Source organism: Otolemur garnettii, unplaced genomic scaffold, assembly GCF_000181295.1.
Source record: "Otolemur garnettii isolate 467f Iridium unplaced genomic scaffold, OtoGar3 scaffold00168, whole genome shotgun sequence".
NCBI classification, from domain to species: Eukaryota; Metazoa; Chordata; class Mammalia; order Primates; family Galagidae; genus Otolemur; species Otolemur garnettii.
This window is the reverse complement of record NW_003852563.1, coordinates 1984093-1998173: the sequence shown is the minus strand read 5'-3', so window position 1 is coordinate 1998173 and position 14081 is coordinate 1984093. Positions and strand designations below refer to the sequence as shown.

The window sequence follows — 14081 nt, the reverse complement described above, 5'->3', positions numbered from 1 at the left end:
GTGCACACGTGACCTGGCCAGGTAGCTTTCATTTTTGCATATTGTACTATTATCGTTAGTAGTTTCATGTGTATATACTGTACTTCCCTTTATGTCCCTTAAAAACTATATCTTAAAATTGTTTTGTACTCTCTAGCAGACCTAGCATGGTGTTAAGACAAATTACGTGTTGGATAAATTTTCCTAAATTGCAAAGAAAGTGATGCCGGGTCAATTTTCCTTCCTATGATCAACCTCAGAGAACACTGGAACCCGTCAATGAACCATGGTGTGGAGGTTACTCATGGCCTTCCAGGGCTCGTGCTATCTTTATCATTACTTCCAATAATTCTACACATCAAAGTTCTTAACACTGATTGGCAATGAAACTCCCCGATGATTTTTTAAAATTATTTGTTTCACACATTCTGAACATTGGAGCCCTAATGAATTTTGGTACATGTGATTAAGTATTTACTATTAAGTCCAAATTTACCCCCAAGACATCTCTTGATTTCTAGGTTCACTCCAGTTTTGTTTCACAGATCACAAAATAGAGAGTTCTCTTGATCACTGTCTTATCAGTCGGAGAAGAGCATATACCAATCTCAGTTAAAATCTGCTTTTTATACATATAGGTATAATCACCTCAAACTTCTTGAATAATGGTTGATCTACTGTTTCATTTTATGCCTTGAAATGTAGTCCATTTCTGATGGAAGAATTGGTTAGACATCTACCAGTGAATCATCCACAAAAATATTCTTTTTTTCTTTTTGAGACAGAGTCTCACTATGTCGCCCTCACAGTAGAGTGTGCTTGGCGTCACAGCTCACAGCAACCTCCAACTCTTGGGCTTAAGAGATTCTCTTGCCTCAGCCTCCCAAGTAGCTGGGATTGCAGGCACCCACCACAACACCCGGCTCTTTTGTTGTTGTTGCAGTTGTCATTGTTGTTTAGCAGGCCCAGGCCAGGTTTGAACCAGCCTGCCTTGGTGTATGTGGCTGGCACCCTAACCACTGAACTACAGGTACTAAGCCCACAGAAATACTCTTAAAAGAGATCTATACAGTATCTAGAACCTGGAGTTCAACTGATATATCCACCCTTCTAATGTTATCCTGGTATCTTTCTAAAGTGGAATTTATGGTATTATATACAGGTGTTCACTGTCAAACAATGATTGCTTCAGCCTTAACAACAATCCAAGAAATTTAGATTAATATCAATGTCAGGATAAAAGTGCAAATGACAGGCAATGTTTGAGACAAAGAAAACAATTACTAGATACATTGTTTTTGTTTCCAAAGTCATTCACTTGTTTATTTAGCCAAGCTATGGCCATCTGTAAGGGAAAGTAAATATTCTCCAGCACTGGCACTGCATACATTAGAATTATCAGGCTTGCTAACATCTTCTATATTCAACTGCCCAGCTGCATACTATTTCCTGCTTCCTCCCTAAATAAAATAATATGCAAAGCACCTACCACAGAGCTTGCTTCACAGCAGAGAGACATGTGCCAACCAAACACCGCTCTAGAACTAAACAAGCTCACCTCAGAGCGGCCAGACCAGATCAGCACAGAGAACTGGTCGACCCAATGACTCTCCTTCACCACCCAAAACTAAATAGTTTTACAGTTCATAAGCACTTTTGTTCCTAAGAGCCTCACGGACTTCTCACAACCATCTTGAGAAGCGATGATCCTTCTGTTATTCACATTTTTACAAACGAGAGTGGTGCAGAGAATTAAATAATTTCTCAAAATCACACAGGCAGTAAGTGGCTTGCAGAAATTCTGACATGAGAGCTGTAATTCCAAAGCTTCCCACATAACACACTGCCCTTTCCCTCCAGGGGATACTTGCACCTCTTTTTCCTTTTGGCTTTCCTTCCCATAGCACAGTTAAATACAGACCAGGCTATTTCTCTCTCTCTCTCTCTCTCTCTCTCTCACACACACATACACACCCCCCTCACCCTCTTCTACCTCCAGCTGCCTTCCATTTTTTCTTCTCTCACATCTTAACCAAGTACTTCAGAGAATAATTTTTTCTATTTCCATTTTCTCTCACCCCCACCATTCAGTAAATCTGATGTCAAGAAAAAAACATCTAGTTGGTGATAAACTTAGAGGTAATGCCAACATTTCACTATATCAAAGGAAAAAGAAAGCCATACACTTTGTAACTAGCCTTTAAAAACCCTGCAGGTTTCTAAAACTCCCTTTCAGATTCTCTGCCATAGTTTCCATCCATCTTTTAAACTTCCAGTTATAAGTGCATTCTCTTCCACATCAACCTGCTGGGTCTAAATAAATGATGAGCTATCATTCAGTTTTATGCCTTTATATTATGTTTATCACTTGTATCATAATACAACTGTTCTTTATATATTGTTCATCACTGATAATACAATAGTTCTGTCTAATATGTAAGGACAGGTTTTTGTGGTGTATACTAAGAAAGATATCAGCATTTAAGTTTGTTTCTGCGGAAAAAATAAAAATGTGTTTTGAATACCTAATAGCTGATCGACAATGGAAACATTTTCATGTAGACCTATCTCCATTTCATAAGGTTTTCATTTCAAATCATGGAGCCTAAGCTCAATTATGAATCTCTATACTAATATTTCTAGTCATGGCTAAAGGCCATACAGTAAGTAATAAGTTTATAAAATAGAAATAAATATGAGTATGATTAATTGGTTGCTTCAATATTCATTAGTCACATAGAATCACAGGAGCAAAGTAAGTTAGAGATCAGGGGGGTCAAACCCTTTTATTTTTAGAAATGGAGAAACAAAGGTTCACTCTTGTTCTCTGATGAAGCGGGTAACTAGATCGCACTACAAACTCTGCTTAGCACCCTTCCGACTGACCTTTAGCTGGAGACCAAAGTTCAGTAGCATACACATCAGCTATAAAGAACAAATTTCTAACTTTGAAGGTGATTGTTCTAAAGGATCATCAGGTATAATGTCCCGATCCTGCAACCTTGGGAAAATAAATGTTCATACTAAATAGCAAATGAATTTCTAATAACTGAATTAAACTGTTCATCTAAATAGCCAACTTCAGATTTCTCTCCACACATAATAACTTGGAAAAATATATAGCCTGTGTTTACTATAGCACTATAGCTACAGTCTCTAAGAAGAGCTATAACTCGCTAACAATTTTCCTGATTTATGTTTGAAAACATGCAGGGCATGAAATGATTTCTGCAACCTTACATTTTCCTCAAGAACAGTGGTGAGCAGAAGAGATATTCCAAAAATCATGGGGGATTGCTTGTTACAGCTCCTTTTTTTATAGAAATATATGATAAGCAATTATACATATTCCTCAAAAAGAGTCATTATTTTTTTCCCATTAAGGAAGGAAAAAAGAAAAAAGGAAGAAAGAGGAAGAAAGGAGAAAAATCCGATAAAAGAATCTATTTTCCTATAATGCTAACATTGCACAGAGTAAGGGCTTGAAGTGAGACAGCGCGCTTAAAAAATATAAATATTCTTATAAAGAACAGTTTACGGGTAATGTATGGTTATAAACGGTAGCCCACTATACAAATGTTAGTTATTCTTGCTGTTAGTATTTAACATCTATGGAAATTTCCTTCATAATCTATAACTGTGCAAATAAAAATAGGTATTCATGAATGTAAATTATATTGGTCATAAAATCAGCCTTATTAATCTAATATATCTTAAAGACCAAATTTAAATGGCTGACTCTGGTAACATAGATGACTGGAAAACACTGCTTATCTTACTAAATAAGTATCCATCAGAATAGGAATGCAAAAGTTTTGCTATACTTCATCTAACCTTACCATCTTCATTTTAAATCTTCAAAACAGTAAGAAATCATTGTCAGATATGCATATGTTCCACTTTTTAAAAAATGTGTTTGTATAAAGGAAGTAAACTAAACAAACTAATTAATTAGCATCCCTTTAAGTGCTCCATCCAGGTTATTTACTTTAGCAGATGTGCCATCAAAAATAACCCTAAGTGACCATAAGTAAATAAAATATCTCTCCAGTGTCTTACATTTGATCATAAAGTTCCCAAACACATTCAACTCTTTGTGATGGTAACTATGATTATTATTACATGTAAATAAAACAAAGTTATCTTTCATGATAAAAACATAAATAAAAGCTTGATTTAAAACTATAAATGATTCTTCACAACTACAGGTATGATCACGCATAATGTTATAAACACACTATAAAATACCTGTATAAGGAGTACATGTCCAAGAGAAATGGGAGGTAGAATTTATACCCAATGGAGTGAAGGAAGTACACTTAGGGAGGAACAGCCTTTCACAACTGGAAATAATCAACATTTAGTAAGTGAATAGTGTCTAATGGCCAAGAAAAAGAAAATTTCCCTTTCTATTGGATAAAGGCACATAGAGTAGTATCACAGGAATTTTTTTTTTTTAATCAGGAACGCATTGTCAGGAATTTTAACTTAAAGATTTGCAAGGATTTTTCCGGTTACTTGAATCTGAGAGGGGCTAGGATCACAAGCCCACAAGTAGAATGTGTGCACTGACATTCTACTTCAGTAGACGATATTCCTCTCTGCAATCATCTCTTAAAAGAAGGCTCCAAGGGCTCTGGCTCTCCTTTCTAGCTACTACCACTGATTCCATTACAAAGCGATATTATAAATACGATTCAAATAATCTAAAGACTGTTCTGGAGAAAGACCCTTAAACTCACCTCCAGCACCCATACCCATCCACTAGCTCGGAGCTTATCCACAATTCCCTGCTGGGATTCCTAAGGCCCACTTACTCTACTGGATGGCAGTGCTAACCTAAAAACTGAGTTGCAAAGCTGTATTATTTCACAGCTTTAAAAAACTGACAACAAAGCGACAAGAGAAAACTTCATTTTCATAAGCAGCCCCAACATTATTTTGACTTTAAAAGGATACTTTAAGTAAAATTTAAAACACATGATATTATGAAACTTGGTAATCATAACTTCAAAATGACAGATTCTATTGTTCATGGAGACTCCGTACCAGTGGTTCAATTGGAAGATTCACCAACTGCTCCCTAGAGAAAAGTGAAGATCTGCATTTAAATAGAGATATAATATTTCCAAACACAGAGTCCCTGGAAGGCAGACACTGTCAAGGTTTCTTAGTGAGAATAACTAGAATTGTGCGTATTAGGTATATCTCAATTCTCTAGCTATCCCCATTTCAGAGGGCTCAGGCAATTTCCATAATATTCTTTTTCCTCTATGCTGTCTTCATAATATTTGTCCCAAGAAGTTAAAATTAAACCTTCCCCCATAGCAAAGTCTTCACATTAAACAACAAGCAATTACTACTATCCATATCATTTCTGATGTGTACAGAAAAAGACCACAGAAGATAGCTGGGCCAGAAATGTTAAATAATTGAAAAGTATAATGACTTAATAGAGTAGTAAGCTTAGTTTACAATGCAGCCAATTTAAAGCCATAAAAATACTGTGTAAAAATTTTATCTTGTGGTTGACCATTACATATCCTATCTATTATTCAAAAGTATCTCAACAGTGTTTTTCTTCATTAATGTGGCTTTTGGCATTTCCCTCAAAATCTTTCTATTCCCACAGTTTTCCAACAATTTTGAAACCAAGACAACAGTTCTGCATTACATCACAATTCCCTTCCCCAGGATAATGAGATCTTCAATGTCTAATTGGAACCAATCTCGCGGGTCAATCTGTAAGACATAATTTAACCTCCTCAGATTTGATCTGTCTTGTATTTAACAGAGCCAGGCACACAACACATAAAAAAAAATAAAAACTAAAACTGCTTGTATGGACACAGCTGTAAACAAAAGGGGGGTCATAAATAACCCCCTTTACTATGACAAACAAATCCAGAGATTTGTTGGTATTAGAAAATGTCATGGGGATTCAGAAAAGTTTTTTACCTTAAATGCTCAGCTAAGGTACATAAGATGTCTGCAAAGAAGAAAAAAGAGACACTTAGGATCAATTTCAAACATAAGCCCATTACGTCTGGCAGGCTCTTGCTAAAATTCTAGCTGCAACCGAAATGTCTCTGTAAACAAGGTTACTGAGAATAGCTTCACATACTCTTCAGAGCAACACATTCCTAGGAGCTCTTCAGCTGTCTGTGTGGTTAGTTATACCTATCCTGCTGCTCTGGCATTCTCCCACTGATTCAAATTCAGAACTCAAAATGAAAGGTGAAATATCTTGACGATCACTCAATACTGAAATACTGTTGCAGTAATAAGTGGTGCTCAGTTGGAGATGGGAACATGGTACTCTCTTGGTTACCTTTTAATTTCTGGAAAAATTCTACAGAATAAATTGAGCAGCACACACAGAAACCTAATCAATTGATCTGCCCTAGTTTGTTGAAGGGCCACCCCCCAGGAGCTCCCCCCATCAGGAGCTCCCTTGGGTCCCCAGGCAATTCATAGGTAAGAAGGCCCGCTAGGCAGGTTTCAGCGTATGCCATGCATGGAGACTAAATGCTACTTTGATTTATTAAAGAAAAGGAGCCATCTTTTATCTACATTCATCACTTCAGTCAATGGACAGTTTTATGTGCTATATGATACCATTCTCAATATACACACTTTTAATTCTACACAATGCAAGTTTAAAGAGTTATGAGAATTGTTTCAATAAAAATAACAAAGCCATGCATAACAGACAAATGTATGCTTAAAAGATCACCTAGGCCTTTTGCATTCTATGCTGAATTCTTCTCATAAGTGGAGGGGAAAAAAAGCTCAAAATGTCACTTTATCTCCATAAGTGTTTTCATGTACTCTCTGTCAGGCATTCCTCAGCTCAGATTTGAGAACTGTTCAAATTTCCCTCTCTTTCCCACAATGACAGAACTGTTTCTCAGGTTGGTTAACTCATTTTGATAACATCAAAGCTGCTGGACAGGACAGTCCGGGGGGACCCCTGAAACCACTCCCCAAACCCATTCCCGGCCTCCTCTCTAAAACCATTCTGACTCTCTTCTCTTCCCTCCTGCTTCTGACTTGGGGCATTTTCCAAGCATACTCCCCTATTTGGTCTTTGGGCAGCGTGAGAAACAAATGAGAGTTTCTCTTCAAAACTAACCCAAGTCACTCAGCTGCTGTGGAACACACTTCACAACATACGCAGTTCTCTTGATCTTGACTTAAAGTATTAAGCAGGCGTGTTTTGAAAGTAGTGGGAGGTCAGATGGACCTAACAGCTTCTCTTAACCCACATGCAGAGAATTTTTTTCTTTCTTTTTTTTTTTTTACTTCTCTTAAAAAAAAAAAAAAAGGAGAGAGGGTGCTATTTTCAACATCGTCCTCTCCTTTCTGTTAGCAAAATCATTTGCTTTCTGTGTGTGTCTGTGCCTTACTGCACGGTCACTGGTTCTGGTACTACAACACAAACATAGCAAACGTGCTTCCCTAACATAAGCAGACCCATGTGGCAATTCACAGCGTACCCGAAGCAAGCACAATAAATAAACACATACATAATCGCTCCACAGCACTGAGGCATGCGGGGGTTCTCCAGGCCCTTCCGGACTCTTCCAGAATTGCTCATTAAGATTCTGAAAGGGGGAGGGGTGCAACTAGGAAAAGGTTGCCGGAAGGAAAGAGGAGGGGAGGAGGGGAGCTTTGCCCTCTGTGTCTTTCTCTGAGACTCTCTCTTCGCCAAACACGGGGTGGGGAGCTGAGGGGGGGTTCTGTCCTGCAGACGCTCTGACAGACTTGAGGGGTAGAAGAAGGTAGGTGGTCTGAAATACTTCAATGATGGTCGGGTGACCTCCTAGTAACTTCAGCGACTCCCTCGGGAAGGTGAAAGGGTTGGGGAGACTAGGAGGGGAGAGGCGTAGAGGACAGGAGGGTGACACCTAGGACTACAGCAGCAGCGACCAACAGAAGGATCTTCCAGCCCAAGACAGCAGTCCTCAACTCCTGGCACCACCCTCTCCCCAACGACCCCTGCTCCAGATCCCCTCTGCCCCTAACCCCTCCCTCCCAGTGCCCTAACTCTGCCCTCACTCTTTGCCACTTTACCAAGCACTGAAGTCTCTATCCAGGAAGGGGGAGGGGAGGGGTGTTTAAAGAACAAATCTAATTGCAATTAGAATTCATCTGTGTCTCCAGCACACACGCTGACAGTTTTGCAGTCATGGTCAGGCAGGTCTACGAGAGGTGGGCAGTACTTAGGGTTGTGTTATTGAGGGAGGGGCTGCTTTTTTTTTTTTTCCAAGAGACTCTAAGCAAGTGAAGGGGGAAGGGGGTAGCAATATACATTTCAACCAGGACTGCAAATAAAGAATGCCCCAGATGCAAATGTCTGTCTCCAGATGTTGATGATAAGGATTTGGACCAGTTACCTTGGCAGGGTCAGAACTGCAGCAGGTTAATCAGGTGAGTCGTCGGGGATTTTAAAGAAGCCGAAGCCGGTTTCTTTGGCTATGAAAGTCTACAAAAACCCCATGCAGGAACATTGCACATCTTACACACGCCTCCTTTAACTGGGCTCCCGCGACCTCAGCAGGCGAGGGGGTGCTGGCCGGCCCGCCGGCGGCAAGGGCACGGCCCCCCGCTCGGCCCCCGCGGGCGCGGGGCCGGCCTGGCACCCGGGGTCCGCGTCCCGAGCGGCTGTGCACTCACCGAGCCGGGCTGCGAGGGGCAGAGGGGCGCCCGCGGCTAGCCGGAGCGCAGAGGCGCCTCCCTTTTCTCTTGGTAGCGTCGGTCCGCACTCCCTGTGACCCAGGACGTCATGATGCCTGTCTGTTTTCTCAATGATAACTTGGCAGAAGAAGAGAGAGGCTGCCAGGTTCTCCTCGGGTGGTTACGTGGTATGTGCACGTTTCTGTTTGCATGTTTCTCTCTCTTTTTAAAAATAAATATCTATATTTTTTTAAAAAAAAATTCCCGGCACGGTCATGATTTGATCGCATTATTGCGTTTGCATAATTGGCGCCTCTGGGTGTGTATATATATATGTGTGTATGTGCGTGTGGTTTTTTTTCCCCTTTAAATCCTGCTGCTCTAGCCTCCGCCGCAGCCGCTGCAAACGGAAAGCAAGCATGCGTTCATCTTTTGTCTTTCATTTTACCTTCAGGGTGACATTCAGTGCCAACTGCTCCCTTTTGACCGTCGCCAATCCCCGCCTGGGCAAAATAAATTTGAAAAACGTGGCGGGGGAGGGGAAGGAAGAGCCCCCCTCCCCATAGGCCTGAACGGTGGGGTCTCCACTCCTTCAATGACCGGATGCCAAACCTACCCGACCCACCTCCCAACCCTGAAAACCCATTTTCCCTTCTACCCACCGGGCCCAGGCAGAAAGTCGCACCGAGACAGCGCGGAGCATCCACCCAGAGCCAGACACTCATGTTCGCGGCCCCGCTTGCTGACTCGCATCTCTCAGCTGCATTCCCAGAGTGTAGGCCTCGCACAACTGGAGCTATTTTTGTCTCCCAGAGATGTTCTTTAAAGCGTTTTAAAACTGGGGAGGGGGCAGGGAAGAAAGAGAGAGGGGGGGGGAAAGAGACCAGGAGAGAAGCCCAAGCCTCTGTGAGGTTCTGTACAGGCACATCATAGAATTCGGTGTAGGGGGAGGCTCTTGGCATCTGACCCACCAGGGGACTCTGGAAGGACAGAAAGGAGAACTAGCTTCACGTTGACTTCCTCTACAACAGTACAAAAACTTTTTAAAAAAAAAATACAAAAATGTTACTGCTATTTACTGTATTTGTCCTTGTTGTAACTACGTTCTCTAGAATCCTTAGGGAAGGTCTCAAGAATAATCCTTAATATTTATTTCTGCAAAATAATCCTTAATATTTATTTCTGCAAATGTGAGAATGCTTTTTTAGATGGTGTGACCACATAACAGGTGAAGCACAGATCACTTCTTTTTATAATATTTACTTCGTGTTATTTGCACATCATCTGGTACATTTTATGTAAATTGTCTTAAACAGAAGATTGGGTATATTACTCACCTTGTGTATATTTCCTGATAAATAAATATTTGGCCCAGGTTTGGCAAATACTTTGCCATTTTTCATCACTAATTACCTATTTGGAGTAGCAAACTGGGTTTAGGAATTGTTTTTTCCTCCAAACCTGTGGTTGACCTTGGTTACCATCCATGTTCACTGTTCCTACTGATTGCAAATTCCTAAGAGATGACAGCAGAAGCCGAGGTTGCAAAAACTTCAGCAGGGAGCAGAGTTCTGAATCCGAAAAGCAAAACCAATTGAGAGAAAAACTTCTGAACTCATCCAAGTTAATCGGCAGCTGCTGAAGGTTTAAAAATAGTTTACCTATCTGAGAGGTTGGTTAAGTTTAATGGAAATAGCAAGTCACTTGTTAGGTCTTTTCCCTTTAGAAAGGCAGTTCTCAACCTGTGGGTCAAGACCCACAGGAACTATATTAAAGGGTTGCGGCATCAGGAAGTTTGAGAACCACTGCTTTAGAGTCATAGTCCAAGAATCACCAGCAGATTCCACAGGGAAGACAGCAATTATGCAAATGGACCAAGGAAATCCAAACTGGAGAAAAGGCTGGCTAAAGTAGTCTGAGAGGGTCTGAAATACTATCGATTAATGGCCAGATCTCAAAACTTGAACAGTGTCTCCCTGAAAATTAGACTTAGCTCCTCGGTCCCCTCTGTTTATCAGTTCCGTAGAATGCCAGAAGGAGCTGGTACAGTCTTGTCTTTACCAGAGTCAAAGATGATTGGAATGACGCCAAAAGCCCATTCAGAACCCAAGCAGGGATCATCTAAAGATGTCATTGGTAACTTTCCAGTAATTATCCATGAGGCACTTGTTAATATTTAATCTACCAACCTGGTCCCCAGCTTTTTTTACTTATTAACCTCAGAACTAGGACCTTAGAGACCCACTGCAAAGGGAAAGAACCATAAAAATGTGAGTAACTTTAATCCCCTGAAATCCAATTTTATTTTTTTCTTTTCAGACAAGTGCTTTCCATGCTATTTGTCACTAGTTCCACATGCCAATCAGTGCAGGCAGCCAAGTGGTTTTCTTCCCCAGAGGTGAAATGTTTGAGCAACTAGCACAGAGTAGAGACTGTGCTCATACTCTCAGGAGGTTTGAATAGATCCTTTCTAAGTCCACATTCTCTAAATCCAACTCTGCCTAAGAACAGCTCTCTGTTGTTTATTCAAGTTCAAACTCCTTAGACTACTTTTCAAGTCTTTATTTTCTGGCTACTCTAAATATAATTGTTTATAGTTTAACTTCCCAACCATAAGCCAAAGGTTATAAAAATGCTTACTAAGGTAGGCGGGACCCATAGAAGGCACCATTCTAAACTTTACTTGTGCTTAGAATTTGTATATCGAATTAAATCTCCTTCACAATATCGGGGATTATTATTATCCCCGATTTTACCCAAGGAAATTGAGGCATGGAGAAGTTGAATGACTTGCCCAAAATTTATAGCTGTGATTCAAATTCAAGTACCTCAAGCTCTCACTGTCAATCTCTGCTCACCTACCTGCATATTCAACCTTATTTTCAACTAAGATCACCAAGCCTGCTTCAGTCAGGTTGGTCACCCACCACCCATCTCACATACCCTGTTAATTCCTACTCCACTGCTAATGTTCAAGCATTCAACAACCTTCTGCCTCTTCAAATTCTATTTGCTATTCGAATTCTATCCATTGGTCAAGGCGAAGTTCAAATCCTACTGTGCCCAGAAAGCTGTAATGTATTATTCTTGGGTATATTAATAATTCCCTCTGTTTCACAATGTTCACTACTACATAGAACATCACTGTTCTCTAACTGTTTCTAGGGCTTATTTTTTTTAATCCCTTCTTCACCTCCCAATTCTGTCTCTTCCGGTTTGCCTAACAGTGCCAAGTACAACACTGGCTCTCATTAAATAGCCTCTGATGCATTAAGTGACACAAAACCGCCTTTTGAAGAGCTAAGATGCCACTTTCCAATTTGACAAAAGTTGAAACTTTTATGTAATAAAAATTTTCCCTTTTTAGCTGAAGAAATGGAAAGCTTAATTTTCCATATTTCAGACTATGTCTAGAGAACAATCAAGGAAGATCAGTGATGAAAATATTTTATTGGAGAACCATATTATGATAAGTTAAATTTAACACGGGTGGGGAGGGTGAGCAGATCCATAATTTTGGTATTTGGAAAGATACTGCTAACTTCATCATTATGCCTAGAGCTGTACTAAGCCTTTCTCTGCTATATTTTGACTTTTTTGAATGTCAAGAAATTAATTTTTCCCCTTTGAAAAGATAAGAAAATAAATAGGGACCAGTAGTCAGGAGATGTGAGATCTCATCTTGATCTGCTACTGATTGGCTATGTGATCTCTGGCAAATTACTTAACCACTCTGGGCCTCAGTTCCCTAATTGCACAAGGAGGAGCCAAGCTTCTACAAGTGTGAAACAGGATGCGAGGGAGAAAAAGAGACAGTGAAGGCACTTAGCCTGAGTAAGACTGATTTGGGAGGATGTTAAAAAGATGCTGGAGAGCTCAGGCAAATTCAGCACAGTTTATGTTTCTGATTCCTGTGAACAGTCAGGGGAAAAAATCCACAAAAAATGTTCAAATTTATATTTTCCAAAATTGTCCTTTTTTATCTGAGATAAAATACTAATAACCATGTATACCAGTAGCCTTCTATATTAGACAAAATGTCATTAGCCATCATTCATGCATGCCTACAATTTCCTTTTTGTTTTTTTGAGACAGAGTCTCACTATGTAGCCGTTGGTAGAGTGCTATCGCATCACAGCTCACAGTAACCTCAAACCCTTGGGCTTTAAGTGATTCTCTTACCTCAGCCCCCGAGTAGCTGGGACTACAGGCGGCCACCACAAGGCCTGCCTGTTTTATGTTGCAGTTGCCATTGTTCTACCTGGCCCAGGCTGGGTTTGAACCCGCCAGCCTCGGTGTATATGACTGGTGCCATAACCACTGTGCTACAGGTGCCAAGCCACCTACAACTTCCTTTCTAACACTATCAAATTGCTGTATAAACCTCAGTGGATATGAATGGATCCAACCTCCTTTGCTTGGATATCTCCCATTGACATGTAGCTTGAATTAAATCATGAAAAACAGAGATCTAGGAACAAAGAGACTTCCGGGCTGGAACAAAAATGAGACCTTTTGCATATGTCCTCGTTTTAGCGAACTTTGAGTAAGCTTTTCTCTGGGTTCCTTTCCTGATTTGTCCTTATGTACTGAATAATTACAACTCACTGACTTCTCACTAGCTTTTCACTGAGATAAAATGAAACAGCGTAAGTGCAAAGGACTCTACCGATACCAAACAAGATATTATTTTGAGATGTGATTCATCACACACTAGAGTTGTGTTTCTAAAAAGTTTTATGAAGTTAGTAGAGCATGCAGAGACAAGAATTCGGGTCCTTGGGAAGCTGAGAACCCAAGCTCATTTCTACCACATCTTACTAGTTATAGGATTTCACAAAATCCTACAACCAGTTAAGGGCAGAATTAGGGTGGCTAACCAAATAAACTTCCCTGTCTACAGCTGACTGTCAAAAAACATTATACGAACTCTGGGAAATTAGACAAGTAATTGCAACCTAATGAGGAACAAATTCATTAGAATAGTTAGAACTGTGTGCCAAGTGTCCCACACGAAAATATGAAAATAATTATGTGTAAAGCAGGTTCCTTAACCAGATGTCATGACAGCAAGGGATCTGTGGAGGAGTTAAGAAAGTCTTAACCTGTAGGAAAATTAAAAGGCCCATAACTTGTATCACATTCTCAGAAGAGTTCCTGACTCCAGAAAGGATGTTAAGAATAGTTACTTTAAAAACGGACATAAAGGCTCAGCGTCTGTGCTTCAAGTGGCTAAGGCGCCAGCCACATACACCTGAGTTGGCAGGTTTAAATCCAGCCCAGGCCCACCAAACAACAATGACAGCTGCAACCAAAAAACAGCTGTGCGTTGTGGTGGGTGCCTGTAGTCCAAGGGGAGACAGAGGCAGGATTATCTCTTGAGCCCAGGAGTTGGAGGTTACTGTGAGCTGTGATGCCATGGC

General features: G+C 40.5%; 1 protein-coding gene across 2 annotated transcripts in view; it reads right to left on the bottom strand.

Moving 5' to 3' along the window:
- Positions 1 to 8492, bottom strand: part of ESRRG (estrogen related receptor gamma) — a 600546-nt gene extending 592054 nt beyond the window's left edge. Inside the window, exon 1 of one of the 2 annotated variants that reach the window (XM_003800141.1) lies at positions 8379 to 8492. The gene's annotated coding sequence lies outside the window, so the exon portion shown is untranslated. The remainder of the gene's footprint in view (positions 1 to 8378) is intronic. The other variant, XM_012811603.1, reaches the window with a different exon arrangement.
- Positions 8493 to 14081: the final 5589 nt, after the last annotated feature.